Below are 17,636 nucleotides of genomic sequence, written 5' to 3' on the forward strand. Positions count from 1 at the left end.
TCACAGACCCTTAAAAGCCCCCGTAGCCAAGTGGGCACCACTATCCAAAATAATGAGACTTTCTTACAATCCAACCAAACATGGAAAAAAGTGCCCACTTCATCACACTCTCACCAGCAGAGATCACTAAAAGACGGATATCTGTGATGCAATCTGTGTGGCGTGAGATACCACTGCACAAGAAATTTAAAACAATTTTTTTGTAGAGTTGGAGAGATGGAACATTTCCGCACTGATAAAAACACCTGATCCCATGTTTCTGGTGAAAGCGGCCTTCCCAAATCAGCCTCCCAAGCACTAATGAGGGAATGGTGTCCCAACGAGTCCATTAAGAAAAGAATATACTTTTGAAACCAAACCTCTCTTTTTATCAACCTCGGCACAAAGGTGTTCAAAAAGGGTTTTCCCTTGAGCCAAAGACGTGGAGATCTTCAAAGATCAGAGAAAATGCAAATCTGGGAATAGGTCAAAAAATCCAGTTCATCCAGATGATACTTAGCAATTAAATCTCCGCCGGATATAAGAGAACCCCCAGGCATCACATGCTCAAATCGTACAATTCCCCAAAGCCGCCATTCTTGGAAGGCCGCTGGGAATATCCTATTATGAAAAATATAGGAGGAATAAAAATAATCTCTCCACCCAACTAACTGAGCCTTCCAGTTGGACCATACTCGTAATATGATATGACGGGAAAAGGGCCTATCCCCACACTGATACCAGGTGTCTCGTGTTTGCCATGATATCACCGACAGTGGCATATCCCCCCCCCCCCCCCCCCCACTATATGCTGTTCAAATTGAACCTACTGTTTAGTGGTGGTTATTCTATGTATGACTATAATGGCCCTAGGCTGAGCAGTGGTATAGTACCAGGCCAAGTTAGGTACCCCAACCCCCCCCCCCCCCCCCATCTCTGGACTGGTACAGAAGAAGATGCAAAACCCTTGGGAGTCGCCACCTCCAAATAAAATCAACAATCTTCTTCTGCCAGGTGCAAAGAACAGCCAAACTAATGAAAATTGGAAGAGTAATAAACAAATACAAGAAACAGGGAAGAATATTCATTTTTATAATAGCAATATGACCCAGCCATGAAAATTCTTCTCTATCCCATCTAAGGAAATCTTTCTCTACAGCTTTCACTAATGGTTGGAAGTTTAAGGCAAAGAGATCCTGCACAATAGGGCCGATCTGAATCCCTAAATTGTTGAGTTTGAGGCATAGTGTGGACTCTTAGTCGCAGTGGTGATGACTCCTCCCACGGGGAGGGGCCCCGTAGGGAACTACAGCGAAAGGCTAGACTCAGAGAGCAGACATTGGAGATGGAAAGCTTTATTGTACTGCTGTAGAGAGATGTTAATAGTGGAGGAAGAGATGGCACTGAAGTCCAGCAAGGTGCCAATATGCTCAGACTGCCCCAGATGAAGTAGTCTCACCCAGATGTACAAGATTGGTAGTGTTCCGCAGAACGGGACAAGCCAAACCTGATGGGTGGAAATGGAGAGCTGGATCATATAGGTACTCACTGAAGAGTAGTGCAGGAATCCTCCAGGTAGATGGTGAAGGTGGGACCTGAGATCCGTGGTACAGATACTCTGTGCTGGATAGGCTCTTGAGGAGCGAGTACCTGGAAGTGCAGATTCCTGTAAAGAGAAGAGAGACCCCGCCAATGAGAGGTTGTCTAATTAGAAAAAGTAACCCCGAAGGGTAGTTGGAAGCGAGAGGCCCCTGAGGAGCGGGTGCCCAGAGCTTCTTCAGGAGCGAGATACCCCAGAGGGTAGCGAGTCTAAGCATGCAGCTTAGAAGCGGTCAGAGTAGCTTAAACCGAAGTCCTTGCTAACTCATTCGTTAGGAGCAGAGTGGAGGCTTAAATACCCGGAGGTATTGACATCATGCAGTGGGGACGCCCCCGAGGTTCCTGCCATGACGTGTAGATAAGCGTAGGCAGCAGCCCTAGGAGGCCACTGGAAGGAGCATGGCAGACGGGGACGCCCAAGCTGAGTTGGAGACGCCGAGGGTTTCGGCACTCGGCATCGGAGGCAGCCATCTTACCCATGGAGGAGGAGAAAGGCAAAAAAGAGGTGAGGCAGAGCGGTCGCAGCTGTCTGCGACCAACGGATGCAACATAAATATCTAGTAGAGGTATTAGCCCACTTAAAAGGATAAGCAGTTTTCAATTGACAAACTTCACTTTCTGCTAGAGTAACATTTAATATTTCAGATTTGTCTAGATTGAATCTAAGTCCAGAAACTGCCCTGAAAGATTTAAGTTCACTGGTAACGTCCCGTAAGGAAAGTGAAGGATTGGTTAAGGTGAATAAAATATCATCCGCAAAGAGGGATATTTTAAGATTCATCGCCCTCTTAATCCCAACAATCCCATCAGAAGCCCGGATTCTGGAAGCAAAAGGTTCAAAAAATAAAATGAACAAGAGCGGGGATAAAGGACACCCTTATCTCATTCCTCTCTCCACAGGAAAACTACTACCATAACCCCCATTAACTTTAACACATGCCTGCAGATCATGATATATTTGTTTAATCCAATTCAAGAAAAAAGGACCAAACCGCATTTTCTCTAAGGTTTGAAAAAGAAGTGGCCATTGGACCATGTCAAATATTTTTCAGCATCAATGGACAGAAGTAAGAAAGGGATATTCTCCTTCTTAACCCACCATAAAATATCCATAACTTTACAGACACTGTCCACCGCCATACATTGGGAAATAAAACCCACCTGGTCCATGTGCACCAAACCTGAGAGAACCCCATTTAATCGCCCTGCCAACACTCTAGCAAATATTTTAAGGTCTATGTTAATTAGAGAGATAGAGCAATAGGATCCGCACAATGTGGGATCCCTGCCTGGCTTAGCAATAATCGTGAATCCTACAATATTTGGGTGGTTTGGAAAAGATGCTCCAGCTCTAATATTATTGAAAACATGTGTTAAAGGCCCCACCAACAGGGAAGAAAACTGTTTATAGTAACTTCCTGGAACCCATCTAGCCCTGGAGATTCCCCGGGTTTAAGTGACTTAATTGCCTGTAAAACTTCTATTGAACTAATAAGCTCATCCAAGTATTGCATTTGATCCTCTGATAAAAAAGGGAGGGACACCAATTCCAAATACCCTGGAATAGCATCATTATCAATGATCCCGACCCTGCTTTATAGAGCGGTGTAAAAATCAGAAAAACATTCCCATATAGCAGGAGAGGAAGTCATTCTTTCACTATTGACGCCTTTTATTTTAGCAATGATGTTCTGAGCTTTCAATTTCCTCACCAGGATTCTCCTCACTTTATTACTCCCCTCAAAAAAGATCTGTTTGGTGCATTCAACTTTGAATGCTATTTGATTGGAGTCCAAGAGGTTTAACTCATTCTGAGCCGCATTTAGTTGCTGAGGAGACACAAGAGAGTGGTTATTCTCTCCAGTAAAGCAATCTTACACTTCTCCTTCTCACACTTATGGAAAGAAGCCTAAGCTGTAAAATGACCCCTCATAACAGCTTTGGAGCATTCCCAAATAGTGCCAGCAGATACACCGGGGGACATATTAAAGAGAAAATAATCTTTGAGTGTAACACTAAGAGATTTACATAACCTCTCATCTTGTAAAAAGTTATCGTTTAAACGCCAAAATCTTAATCCAGAATCAAAATCTGAAAGTTGTGACAAAACCCAAATCGGGGCATGGTCAGACCACATAATGTCGCCAATCCCAACCTCCAGAATTCTATTCTGTAATAGCTTATATATTAAAAAATAATCATTTCTAGAATACATCCCATGAGGCTTGGAGTAAAAGGTATAGGATCTGGAAGTGGGATAGCTTTGCCTCCAAATATCTACAAAATACCAATGGGCCAGCACGGAAGTCAATTTCATCCGTGCCTTAGTGCCAGAAGTTAACTGTGAGTGTGATGTGTCCAGCCACAAATTTCTAACAAAATTAAAATACCCACCCCATACTACTAATCCTTCTGCATTATTTTCAAGCACACTGTCTAACATTCTCAAAAAAGTATGTTGATCTGAATTAGGAGCGTAAATATTCACAAAAGTGAAAATTTCCTCACCTATTTTTAATTTCAAAAGTATATAATGCCCATGGGGATCAGAAATATGAAAAAGGTACTCATGGATGAGGTTCAGGAAAATAAAAATGCCCACCCCGGTGTATTTTGCTCCCTGCGTGCTGGCTGCCAAATATTTAAAAGGATACTCTTCAAAGGACAGCACATGCTCATGTCATCTCTTTGTATGAGTTTCCTGTACTAACGCTATTGAAATTTTATAGTGCCACAGATCTTGGAGAAGAAGGCATCTCTTTTTATGAGAATTTAGCCCTTTAAAATTAAGGGACCAAATGCGCATAGTCACCATGATGATAAAAAAAAGAAAGTTAATATAGGCTATACTCCAGAACACAAAAAATCTAGCACTACAACATCGTGCAGCTAATGAAATTGCAGGTGTATCTCCCTCCCAATACCCCTTATTCTTCCCCCCAACTACCAACTTACACCTCCCAATGTGGGGGGTAAATCACTCCAGCCGCAGAACACTCCCAATCAGTAGTCCCAGTAACCCTTGACAATACATGAAAAAGCTCAGTGAACCAATATAAGCCCAGAACCAAATAACAGTTCATCTGAAAAATAGCAAATCATAACAGGAATCATAACATCCCAGCCCAATAGCACAAATAGCAACAGCAAATGGTACATAAGAGAAAGCAGGAAGTAAACACTATGACCCTTGAAACAGAGTCAGGCAGTTCAACCCTTCTCTGAAGGGACAGAGCAGACATTTGCTGATGTCTGATGCTCTAGCCTTCAGTGATTGCCAGCTCTTTGCATCTCGGGAACGAGGTGATCTTAATCCTGTTTTCTTCTGCCCTTTGAACCTGGAAATGCACTGGTAGGTTAGCTTGCTGAAAAGCTTTCTCAGCCCCGTTCACTGTGAAAAAAAAGTCCAAACGGGAATGTCCAGTGGTAGCGTATATTATCCTCAGGAAGTGCAGCGGTCACCGCCTTCAAATCAAAATGCTTATGCAGTGTTATGGGCGCCAGGTCATTGAAGACAATAATCTTATGGCCTTCCCACAGCCACTCATGTTGCTTTCTAGCGGCTGCATAAATCTGCTCTTTAACAGTGTAAATACAAACAGATCACAATGTCTCGAGCCCTGCCAATAATCCTGGGTCCCAGAGTCCTATGAGCTCTTTCTATTTTTATTACTTCTGGGATCCCAAGCTCAGCTGTCACAGTGGAAGGGGCCAAAGAGAGCAAGAATTTACAAATCGTGGCTGAAGCTGACAGGCAGTCTTTGTATTCCGGTGACTCCGGTATACAGCAGATCCTAAAATTGCACCTTCTAGTGTGGTTTTCTAAATCTTCCATCTTGTCTGCCAAAGCCTCTTGCTCATCCTGTAGGCTTTTTTGTAGGGTTACGATCTTCTTGATAGAGTCCTCTTGGCCCTCCACCCAGATATCCAATTCATCTACCCACGAGCCCAAGGCCACTAAGTCCTCCCAGATCTCCAAAATAGAGGCAGTAGATCCTGCTTATGGTGCCTCATATCAGTGCGAATATCCATGAACCAGCTTCTTAGTTCCTCACAAGTTGGAATATCTGACAGGCCTGGAAGTTGATCGTTTTCAGTAATGTGATCACCAGACTCAAGTGCGGCCTGCCTGCCATCATCTTCTGGCAGCTCTGCTGCAAGTTTATTGTAAGGAAACTGTTTAAGATCAGCGGTTTTCCTCTTTGCAGCCATAATATTATTGTCAGCACTCCCGCTCCTGAAAATAATCCCGAAGTGGGTGCGGATGGCTGGGGTTCACGTTGGATTCAATCAATTTAGCAAGGGAGCTCACGAGTTAGGCGGCCATTCTCATCGGTGACATCAGCACCCCCCCCCCCTTCCAGACCTCTTTTAAACCCTGCTGTTAGTCAACTTGACCACAATCTCTAGCAACAGATTCCATAGCTTAATTGTGAACTAAGTGAAAAAGTAATTTCTACTATGTTTTTTTACATCTGTTGATTGCAAGTTTCATGGAGCATCCCCCTTGTTTTAATATTTTTTGAAAGGCTAAATAATCGTCCTTTATTTACCTGTTCCACTTCTATTATGTCCCCTCTCTTTTCCAAGCTGAAGAACCCTAGGCTGCAGAGCCTCTCATCATAAGGGGGGGGGGGGGGGGCGTTCCATCCCTTTTATCATTTTTGTCGCCCTCCTCTGCATCTTTTCTAGTTCTGCTATGTCTTTTTTTGAGATGGAGCGACGAGAACTCGATATTATATTTTCCGCTTTATTCTCCATTCATTTTCAGATCATTCTAACATTCTATTTGGAATAACTCAGAAAAATCCAGATTCCAGAGTTAATAGAGGTTCTTCTGGTTAATATTGGTAATGCAAAAGTAGTAACAATGAAAGTACTTCTGCGAATATTGCTGCTCATGTCATAGCAGAATTGCTGTTGCAGGAACAACGTGCTTCATAGTGCACTTTTTTTGTCTATAATACCTTGTTTGTAATGCTGACAATGAATGTCGACTGTCCTTATACCACGGTTGAGGAAATATATTCTGGTGTGCTCCAATACTTGAGAAACACCAATACCAGCTTCTTCAAGCAAGCTTCCATTTTTGTAATTAATTTTGGGTACTTTGAAAAAGTGGGTGCAAGATGCCCACATTTTATTTGTTCTTCTTTTACAGACGTTTCTAATTAGGTCCACAAGTGTCGGCTCAGTTCACTTGTGTTTGCATCCTAAAAAAAAAAAAAGAAATATTAATGCTTTTAAAATATTGCAAAAGTATAATCCTCTAATTCTATCTACAAACCTTGATTTGAATTTGCAATGAAAGGGCCAGCTTGCAAAAATCAAAATAAATAGGACCACCAGGCAAGGTTCTGAGATCCATGTCCTGAATTTTGGATCAGTTGACCTTGATCATCACTGAAGGGTAACACCTAATAGATTCTGGAAGGAGCCCTGGTGCATGGTCCCTAGCTGAAGAGTGTTACTACAATGACTGGACTAAATGAAGTAGGAGAGGCTAAAAAATAAGGGAAATATTTTATTGGATGCTTGTGGATGAAGATTCATGGCCCCAGGATTCCAGCACTGGTTCCTATTGAGCTGGAAGAGAAGAGGAGCAGGAAGATACTGCTGGGTCAAAGAAATGTTATGAAGATCCATATTTCAAGTCGGAGAAAGAGTATCCATTCTTTAAGAATAGGTTTTATAAAAAAAAAAAAAAAAAAAGAATCTCCTTATAATGCTTAATAAATTACCTTTACAAACATAGGGGTAGATTTTAATAAAGTATGCCCGTGCGTACTTTTGTTTGCGCACCAGGCGCGAACAAGAGTACGCCGGATTTTAATAGATATGCACGTAGCCACACGTATCCTTTAAAATCCGGGGTTGGCACGCGCAAGGCTGTGCAAAATCAGCAGCCTGCGTGCACCGAGCCGCGCAGCCTGCCTCCGTTCCCTCCGAGGCTGCCCCCACACCTTCCCCTCCCTTACCCTACCTAACCCACCCCCCCTACCTTTGTTGGCAAAGTTACACCTGCCCGAGGCAGGCGTAACATGCGCGCGCCAGGCAGGCGGCCGGCACGCGATTCCCCGGCCCGGGAGCAGTTTCGGAGGCATCGGCCATGCCCCCGAAATGCCCCCGGGCCGGAACCACGCCTGCGGCCCCGCCCCGGATGACACGCCGCCGCAACACGCCCCCCCCCCCCAGGAAGGTCCCGGGACTTACGCGCGTCCCGGGGCTTGCGCGCACCGCCGAGCCTATTCAACATAGGCTCGACGCGCGCAGGGGGAACTTGGGGCAGGTTTTCGGGGGGTACGCCCGTATCTTACGGGCGTACAACTGCCCCATATTGATTAATTATTTTGGGTTGTTCCGTATAGGTTCATGCTTTTCTCCTATTATGCAAAAACAAAAACCAAACCTCAAATAGCTTCTTGGGTACAAACTGCTATTTTAATGATTCCTTATACAGACTGGAAAACAAAACCATAAATTCCCCTCCACTCCTTCCCAGGAAATTTTTAAAAATCTCAGCTATCTAATTAAAATGTTTCTCTTAAAGATTTTTTTTTTATCTATAGCCAAGATTTAAAGCTGGGAGAAGATTAACAACCACCTACCTTTCTTGTATTTGTTCTCAAAGGCACAAAATAGAAGAATCTTTACTCTAGAATATGTTGTGACTACTGCTAAACAGCTGATAAGCAGACAGAGCTTTGAGAGGAGTTTATAATAAAGCTTTTGTTAAAAGTCTATGCAATCAACTTCCTTATAGATTTTGTAGGCTACCATGTGCATGTAAAAAATGACCCCTTTGCCCTGCAATTTTGTTAAGTACTGCAGCACTGAAGACAAAATGAAATTGATATAATTCTACTCTCTCACTGATGTGCAACAGATTATATGGACTGTAATAAGTAACTAAGGAGAAAGCATACAATACTTTCATCTACTGCTCTAATGGGAATTAAGTATAATGGTGCCATCCAGTGAAATTTATTAGAGCAGAAAAGAGGACTGAGCTAATGACAGTGTGCACAGAGATGTGAAATGGCTATCAATTAGTGTATAATAGCTGAAGCACATAGCACACAGTTTAAAAGTGTCTGAAAAAAATCTTGTTTTTTATATCTCGCATAGTAGATGATCATCCATACACACACAACAGTAACTCATGAAGAAACCTCAAACTGTGACGACAAGATGGGCCAATTGGTTCTTATCTGCTATCGTGTTATATATTAAAATGCATTAGATCTGAAAGTAATTTCAGTGTTGGGGGATGAGGGGGTAGGAGAAGATGGGGAGAGAGTCTGATATTGCTCAGATTATCAAGGTCCTGAGCAAGTGACATCACCTTTCCAAGAAGGCCACCTAATCTATGAGCTCCCCATCAGGATTAATTGCCTGATAACAGAATTTCATTAGCATCCTCCATGCCCTCGAAGTTGCAGCCAGTAGAGAATTTCCTTTGGATTATGGTTTCAAGTCAGAAAACCATTGACCTCAAGGATTTCTCCTGGGTGGGTGGAGGATCGGGTCCCAGGGAGCCCAGGAGTGTGGCTGTCAGTGGTGTTCTCTAGGTGCTTGCCACCTCAGATGAGTCATCAGAGTTGACGCAGAGGGCTGAAAGCTTGTCCCGAGTTGATTTCCAGGCTTGGTTCCAGCTCTTAAAATTGGATATTGCTTCTGTTACAGGCAAAATCTTAGAAGACTGTAATAGATTATCCAGGTCCTACCATATCCTCTTTCTTGATGTGGTCCACATTAAATTCTAGACCCCCTTGCCACAAATCTGAAAAGTCTAAGCTGGCTCAGCTCTGGTTTAATGTTTTGCCCTGGATTTGGTGAGTATAGATTATTGGTGACTTGTAAGCCTTGTAACTTCACTTTCAAGTTAGTTTGAAAAATTGTTAAACGTTCTGAAAAACAGTCTTTGCAAAAAAAACAAAACAAAAAAAAATATATATAAATGGGGAGGGCAATTTTGAGAATGTTTTTCTGTGGGTGAATGTGTGCTTACCTGTAGAAACATGCTCCTTCTGAAAATTGTACATTCCACCCTACCCAGTGTGAGGAAAAAAGAGTGGTGGCTGAGCTACCCTGGCAAAGTACATGCAGGTAGTTGATTTTCAACTCCCTACGAGTCTTGCCTGGTTAGGGGTTTGCATCTGAAAACTCTATGGGTGCTAGTGTATTTTAAAAAAATCCCCTCCCTCCAATTAAGGAGCGGACTGGGAGGGAACTTTCCTATCCCCCTACCTAACCTTCCTCCCTTTTCCTCTCTCCTCATGGACCCCTAAACCCACCTTAACTCCTCAATAATTTTTTGTTTCAAAACTTACGTGCTCCTACGAGCAGCAGTAAGTTCTGCGCGCTGGCCGGCTGCTGGCATGTGCTTCCCCAGGACAGGGTCTAATGGCCGCTATCCCGATCGGCCCCTGCTCCCGCCCCACCCCTTTCACCGAGCCTGGCACGTCTGTGCTATTCGGAAGATGTGCACGTGGCCGGGTTGTTTTTAAAATGCGCTTGGTGCACACACGGTCCGGCCACGAGCGTATCCCCCAGTATGTAAGCACGCTTGGCTTTGAAAATTTGGGCGAGTGTGTACATGTTTTCACTGCCCATGGTAACCCAAAAAATATAGTAGGCATGAGAAGAAAAATTTTCATTTGCTTTTTATTTTATTTTCAGGGGTTTGATTTTCTACGAATTTCGCTTCGTTAAGTTTATGCCATTTATTTAACTAAAAACATGAAATAAATATTTAAACAAAAAAGCTGCAAAAACTACAAAGAAAAAGAAACAGGAGCTCCTGAGACCTCCTAAGACCCCACCAACATATTCTAATGTCAGGTTTCAACTTTCAATTTTAACCTATTGTTTCTGTGTCTTTTTCATATCTGCCTACATGCTGTTCTTAAATGGCTATTTTTCTTGTTAGTTTTAATGCTATGAGAAAGTCTTATTTCTTTTGTTAGTTTCGTTCAACTATGAGAATCTTTTTGTTAAAATCAGTTACAAGGAGGAATGTGGGAGGAGATTCATCCTTACACATTCCTTTCCTTGTCTGTAACTTATTTGTGCCAGCCTTAGCATAATGTATTATGCTGTGTAGGTAATGTTTCTCAGCAAGAAGGGGGGGGGGGGGGGACGAGAAGGGGAGCTGGTTAGGTTTTAGCAACTCGGCCTGCTACAGCTAGAGATTTCTAAACATCTTTAATATAATAAAGGAATATAATTCTACTTCTATATTGTATTTACCATCTGTAATAGCAACATTAGTGAGCCCTAGCTCACAATTTTTCCCTCTCTCTTTATCAACTTGTTGCTATTACATTCACAGTTTTTCAAAAGTTGCTTCTAAGGTCTCAAGCATTTGCTGAGCCTTCTGTATTTCTAATTCCTCAGTGTCATCTAGCAATCGCATTGCCTCAACATATGGAGGAGGTCCTAGGGGCATTTTCTTAGTAATTGCGGTTTCTATTAATCTTTGCACCAATCCTCGCACACATGGGCTAATGCAACATCCTAATGCCACTAAAACTCCTACAACTACTATGAAGGAGGTGAATACTGACACAATTAAATTTTTCCATTTTCCAAACCATGCTTCTAACCAATGCATGAATGATGTATCAACCCCAGAGTTTTCTGCCAGTTCATCTGCTAGGGTAGTGAGACCCTGTAAAGCTCATGTAATTGTGCCATCTGGGGCAGTGTTATTGGGTATATAAGTGCAGCATTCTCCTCCTAACATTACACATACTCCACCTTTTTCAGCTAACATCATATCTAAGGCCATCCTGTTTTCCCAGGCCATCCTACTAGTGGCATCTAATTGTTCTGCAATTCCTTTTATTGCCTCCCGTGTGTAATTAATACATCTCTGTATTTACTCCAATCTACATTTTTATTGATTGTGGCCCACCAGAAGAGGGCAGATTCAAACCCTGCTCCTATTTGATTCCGGGCTTTGAATTTATCAGGGACTCCTCTTGGCACTCCTATTGAGTCTAAATATACCCTTTCATCAAAGGATGTCCCTAAACTACCCCTTTTTATTCTTTTGTACTCTTTATTTTTCTTTTTTTTTTTTTTATATATATGCCAGGGTAAATGGAATTGCCAATTGTACTACTGCACAAGTGCCAGTCCAATTAGTGGGCAGTGTAGGTCGAATCACTCTTCCTCCGCAGTACCACCATAAGTCTGCTCTAGCTACTCGCAAATTCGAGTAGTTTCTGACCTCCACCAATCCTGTCACATTCCATGTTGCAGTACAGGTATCCAATTCTCCCACTTGTTGATTGAATCCTAACCCCCGCCGTGAGAGGCAGGCAGTGTGGTTCCAAGTACTTGGGGAGAATACTGGAGGTACCTGCTGCTCTTTATGTGGCTTCAGGACTGGGAATTGAAGAGCCAGAGACTTACAGGAGGTATTGTTCCAAGCCATTTCATCTTGATATAATGCCAGGATGCATTTCTGTCCTTCCGGGTTGTTGTTCCAACCAAAAGGAAATGGCACTATTTTTGCTGTAGGTTTCCCAGAAGCTCTTGTTCAGGAATTTCACAATGTATTTTACAGTGTATTTTATCCATTCTACCCAGGCATTTACCTCCCCATATCTTGTTTCTACTTCAATGATCTGGCTTAGGTCCTTTATAGTTATTACTTTCACAACCTTGGGATCATTTAATGGGTGTCTAAATGGTTGAATCCTAGGCATTATTGTGGGTCTAGTGTTAAAGTTTGGGGTTTCTTCTTCAATCTATATCTGAAAGCAGCAGGCTAATGGGGTCCTTCCCATTTACTGCTTTACTCATCCCAAACTTTTAGTGTGTAGTTCCCCTCTTTTTGTTTTGGCCCTGGTGACTGTCAAATAAATTTGATTACATTTCTTGTCAAAACATTGTGGATCGATTATGCCTTTAACTATAGAAATTAACTGTCTCAATTCTCTGTCTCTGTATTCAGCTGACGATACCCATCCCTCTGCCTCTGTTGTCCAACCCACTTACTCCCAGGTGGGACAATATGTATTATAGTACATATACTTGTCACTCTCTGCATATGATCGCTGATACTGAACATTTCCACAGTCTATTAATTGGCATACATCAAAAACAGCTGTTTGGGGCTGGTCTTTTGCCTTCATACTTATTGTAAACGTTATAGGGCCCCCATACTCATCTATCCAATACTGAGAGTCTCCTTGGCCAAGGACCCTGGCGTAACCACTCCTAACCCCATATTCTACCCCTGGCCCTCCTTCTTTCCATTTTCCATGTCAACCTTGTTCTTTCTTGTGTTAAGGCATACATAACTGCCCCCTCTATATACCTCCCCGTGTTCTCTTTCTTTTCCCCCCCCCCCCCCCCCCCCCCACAATCTTTCTCTATAAACTCAGCAAAAGAAAATTAAATCAATTACAAGTAATGGTGTTAATATCCCAATTTCTAATTCCTTTGTCTACATAAGGACTGGAGGTTTAAGCAGATTTCATAAGGAAAATACCGACTTATGGCCCCTATAGTGGGAGCCAAAGGTTCGCCTATGAAAATTAATTCGAAGTATTCGAGGGCTCTATTTCCTCTCTTCCTTAAGAAATACCACGGGTGCCTTCTACCTCCCAAGTCCTTATAGGTAGTATACCAGAATGTTACCAATTCCCAGTGTTAGGTGTAATTAGTGACACAACCCCTTGTTCGTTTTTTGTTTTTTTTTTTGCAAAATCATTTTTATTGTAAAGACAAGCATTTCCACTAGCACTGCAACATATGCAAAAACAATAGCAACAAGAGAACAAACAGTACAGTAGTGATGCTGGCCTCCTGTTTAGTAACAATACCCACCCCACTTAATCCATAAAAATCCCCCTCCCACACTACGAATGTTCCTGGTCCTGTAGTTCATGTATCTAGCAATGGTTCACACAGCAATGTCCTGTAGTTCATGTATCTAGCAATGGTCACAGGATCCCAAAAAGGATTATCATCAGGACCGGGATCCCAGCCCAAAAGAGTGTTCAAATACAACTGTTCATGCACAATTTCTAGTCTTTTCTAGTAATTTTTATCTTAAGTGGATGGTCTGTGCTTGTCACCACTGTGCACGGAATGATCTGCAGGCAGCTCCATGGGTCCCTTGACTCGAGAATGGTGAGTCTACCCTTTCTCAGCTGTCCGCACTGCCGTTTCTATAGTCAGAAGGATTTGGAACGGTCCTTCCCACTTTGGCTGTAACTTGGACTCCTTCCACACTTTTATCTGCACCCAGACTCCAGGCCGGAACCGGTGCTCCGCAGAGTCCAGTGGAGAAGTCTGGGCCAACAGCCCCTTTTCCCTTAAATGAGATACAAAGAAGAAAGTGCCAGTATACAATTCTTTTAAAAATAGGTCCTTTGTTTCGAACACTGGTATTTCTCCAGCCCCTCCCAGATAGGGCAATCCAAACATCATTTCAAGAGGGATACTCCCCTATTCTTCCTGGGGTGAGTCCTTACCCGTAGCAATGCCAAGGGTAAGCACTTAGTCCAGGACATTCTGGTTTCTAACAATTTTAGAAATTTTCTGTTTCTAATTCATCCTTTCCACTTTTCCAGAAAATTGTGGAGTATAAAAGTACCAATTAAGCCTCAATCCCTCCATTACCCCCTGTAGGACTTTGGAGGTGAAATGAGTCCCCTGATCTGAGTCAATGTGTTCAACCAGCCCATATCGTGGGATGATTTGTTCCAAGAGCACTTTAATAACCTCCTGTGCTGTAGCTGAGGCCATAGAAAAAGCCTCAGCCCATTCAGTGAAATGATCTATAACTACTAGTAAGAATTTGAGTCACTGGGACAGGGGCAGCTCAGTAAAATCTATTTGTATACTTTGAAAAGGCCTTAGGTCTGGATCCCTTCCCCCTGGGACTGTTTTTCTCAAAATTCTCCTAGTGATTTTCTGACATCTGGGACACCTTTCACATATCTGTTTAGCCACTGTGCAAATACCTATACAACCACATTTTCTAAGGACTGCATCTCAGAGAGCTTGAGCTCCCCCATGGCGCCCCCTGGTGGAGGATTGCCATAATTTCCTGTACTAGTGGCTTGTTTAGCATCTGTCGCCCGTTGGGGAGGAGCCAGGGCCCTGCTTCGTTCTGAACTGCCTCTGTTTCAGTAAGCTCAGCTTTTCTTGTAAGTTAAACTCTGGCATAGCCCTAATTGGGGCTAAAGTTGGTTCCATTGTATACAGACTTATGCCTTTCTTAACGCTGCCTCCTTAGCAGCCCCATCTGCCATCCGATTTCCCTTTGCCTCTGGGGTGGTGGCTTTTTGATGCCCAGGTACATGTACGACTGCTACCTTCCTTGGTAGCATCAAATTTTCCAATAGCTGGGTAACCAGTTCCTCGTGTACTAGTTCCTTCCTTAAGCCTCTTGCCTTCCAAATATTTCCAAAGGCATATCGTGAGTCTGTATACACTGTTCCTTCCTTTCCTTTAATCAGCTGCAGTGCTCTATCCAGGGCATATAATTCACAGGTCTGAGCTGACGGCAGCCTTCCTGATTCTATCACCTCCAGAGTCTCCCCGTCCACTACAGCATTCCCACTATGCCATTTGCCTTGAAATCACTTGGATAATCCATCCACAAATAACCTTTTTCCCTTGGTGCAGGGGTTTATCAGCCAGGTCCATTCTCACTTTAGTCTGGTATTCAATGATATCCAGGCAGTTATGTGTAACATCTATCCCATCCCCCTCCCCCTTTGAGAGGAAAGCTGCCGGATTTTTGCAAGGATCTGTAGCTAGAACTAAATCATTCTGCTCTAGCAATATAGTTTCATACTTCAATATTCTGGAGTCTGTGAGCCACCTATGAGCTCGCTGCGTCAGAATGGACCTGACTAGGTGTGGGCTGCTTACCACTAATGCTCCCCAAACGTCAATATTCTGTTTTTTGGTTTTTGGTTTTTTTTTTTCACCAATAAAGCTGTCGCTGCAACAGCCTGAATGCAACTCGGCCATCTCCTGGATACTGGGTCTAGTAATTTGGAGAGAAACGCTATTGGTTGTCTTTTCCCTCCCCATGTTTGTGTAAGCACTCCCAGTGCTGTCCCATCATCTATAGCTACAAACAGATGAAAAGGTTTTTCTAAAGAGGGTGAAGCCAAGACAGGGGCAGAGATTAAATCCTTTTTCAGACCCTCTATCACCTCTTCCTCCTCTTTTGACCACCTTAAATTGCTCCTTCCTCAGTCAGTTTAGCATAGAGAAATTTAGTTTTCTGTTCATATGAATCTATCCAGATACTACAGTACCCTGCTAATCCCAGGAATTTCCTTAATTCCTTCTTAGTCTTTGGTATGTACACTTCTATTATTCCTTTAATTCATTCGGGGTTTATTCTCCTTTTTCCTTTACTAATCAAATGTCCTAAGTATTTTATTTCTTCTCCTAGAAATTGTAATTATGATTTAGACACACTCAGCCCTTGCTTCCCTAGGAAATTCCATAATTAATTTGTGGCTTCTCTCACATTCTCCTGCTTCTTTTCCTGAAATCAGTAATCATCCACATATTGTAAGAGGTGTATTCCCAAGGGCCACAAGAATTCTCCTAGAACCTGCTCCAGAACCTGTCCAAGCAGGTTCGGGGACTCAGTGAAACCCTGGGGAAGATCCTTCCATTGGAATCATTGTTTTCTCTCCGAATCCGGGTTTTCCCATTCAAAGCGAAATAAATCTCGACTTTCCTCAGCTAAGGGAAGTAATGCCTCTAGGAGGCACTTCTTACTGCAGAATTAACTGGAAAGCTGATCAACATATTTTATTTTACACTGCAATCAGTTTATTGGCAAAACATTTTCCTGATTAATATATAAATGTGTGGCATGGAGCTAGAACTAGCAGCAGCTCCTGTATCTACTAAAAAAAATCTCCTCTTTTTCTGCTCCTACCTTTAAATTTACCAAGGGCTCTCGGCATGACTTTAGCATTAGTAGCCCCTGTCTCTCCTATATCCATGAACTCAGCTGGGGAGAAAATGTTCTCCTCTTTGTATATCTGGGGCACTCCCTTTAAGTGCCCTACTTGTCTGTACTGAAAATAACCTGAGGGTTCCATCCTCCTCTGAACCCAGGGCTTGTACTGAAGCCCCTGCCTCTGGTATATAAAGGAGGTTTCCCCTGACCTCCTTCCCCTGGCTTCCTATATTTGTTTATTCTAACACTGTGACAGAAAATTGTTCTCCTTTTACTCCTGAAACCATCAACTTTTGAAACGTTATACTGACCCCTACTGGTAGGTTTGCCACTGAAAATCTGGCTGCTCCGGTATCCACTAAAAAGGTTATTTCCTCTTTCTCCGGTAGGACCTAAAAGTAAGTAGCCCGTCTCTCCCTAATCGCTGTCATTTTCCACCACTGAGAAAACTCTTTCTTCTCTCAGCATTTGGGGACACTCTCTCTTAAAGTGCCCTACTTGCCTGCAATGAAAACACTAGGGATATGAATTGGACTTCGGACGATTGAAAATATCGTCGATATTTTCAAAATCGTCAGAAATCGGGGCTCCCCCAAAACTATAGGAAAACCCCATGATATTGATCGTGGATGGCCTCCAGTGCTCCTACCATGTGACAGGATCCGGCCAATGGCATGGATACCCTGTCACATGGTAAGGGCAAAGGGCCATCGGCGCCATTTTGATTAGTGGCAGCCAACGGCCCGGGAGCTGGAGGACGGCCTGGAGCGGGAGATCGCGGGAGATCACTCCTGGGACCCCCACTGGACCACCAGGTACCTGTAAAATGTTTTTGGGGGGGTCGGGAGGGTGGGGGAAGCTAAGGGGTTACTTTTAAAGGGTCGGGATGGGTTTTTTGTTTATCGGATCGGGCGCACGAAAATCGATTTGCGGCAGCAGATCGCTCCCGGACCCCCAGGGACTTTTGGCCAGCTTGGGGGGGGGCCTCCTGACCCCCACAAGACTTGCCAAAAGTCCAGCGGGGGTCCGGAACGACCTCCTGCAGTCGAATCGTGTTGTCTACGGCCGGCGCCATTTTGCGCCGCCATTTTGCAAAATG

The sequence above is a fragment of the Rhinatrema bivittatum genome, chromosome 4 (assembly GCF_901001135.1).
Source record: "Rhinatrema bivittatum chromosome 4, aRhiBiv1.1, whole genome shotgun sequence".
Classification (NCBI taxonomy): domain Eukaryota; kingdom Metazoa; phylum Chordata; class Amphibia; order Gymnophiona; family Rhinatrematidae; genus Rhinatrema; species Rhinatrema bivittatum.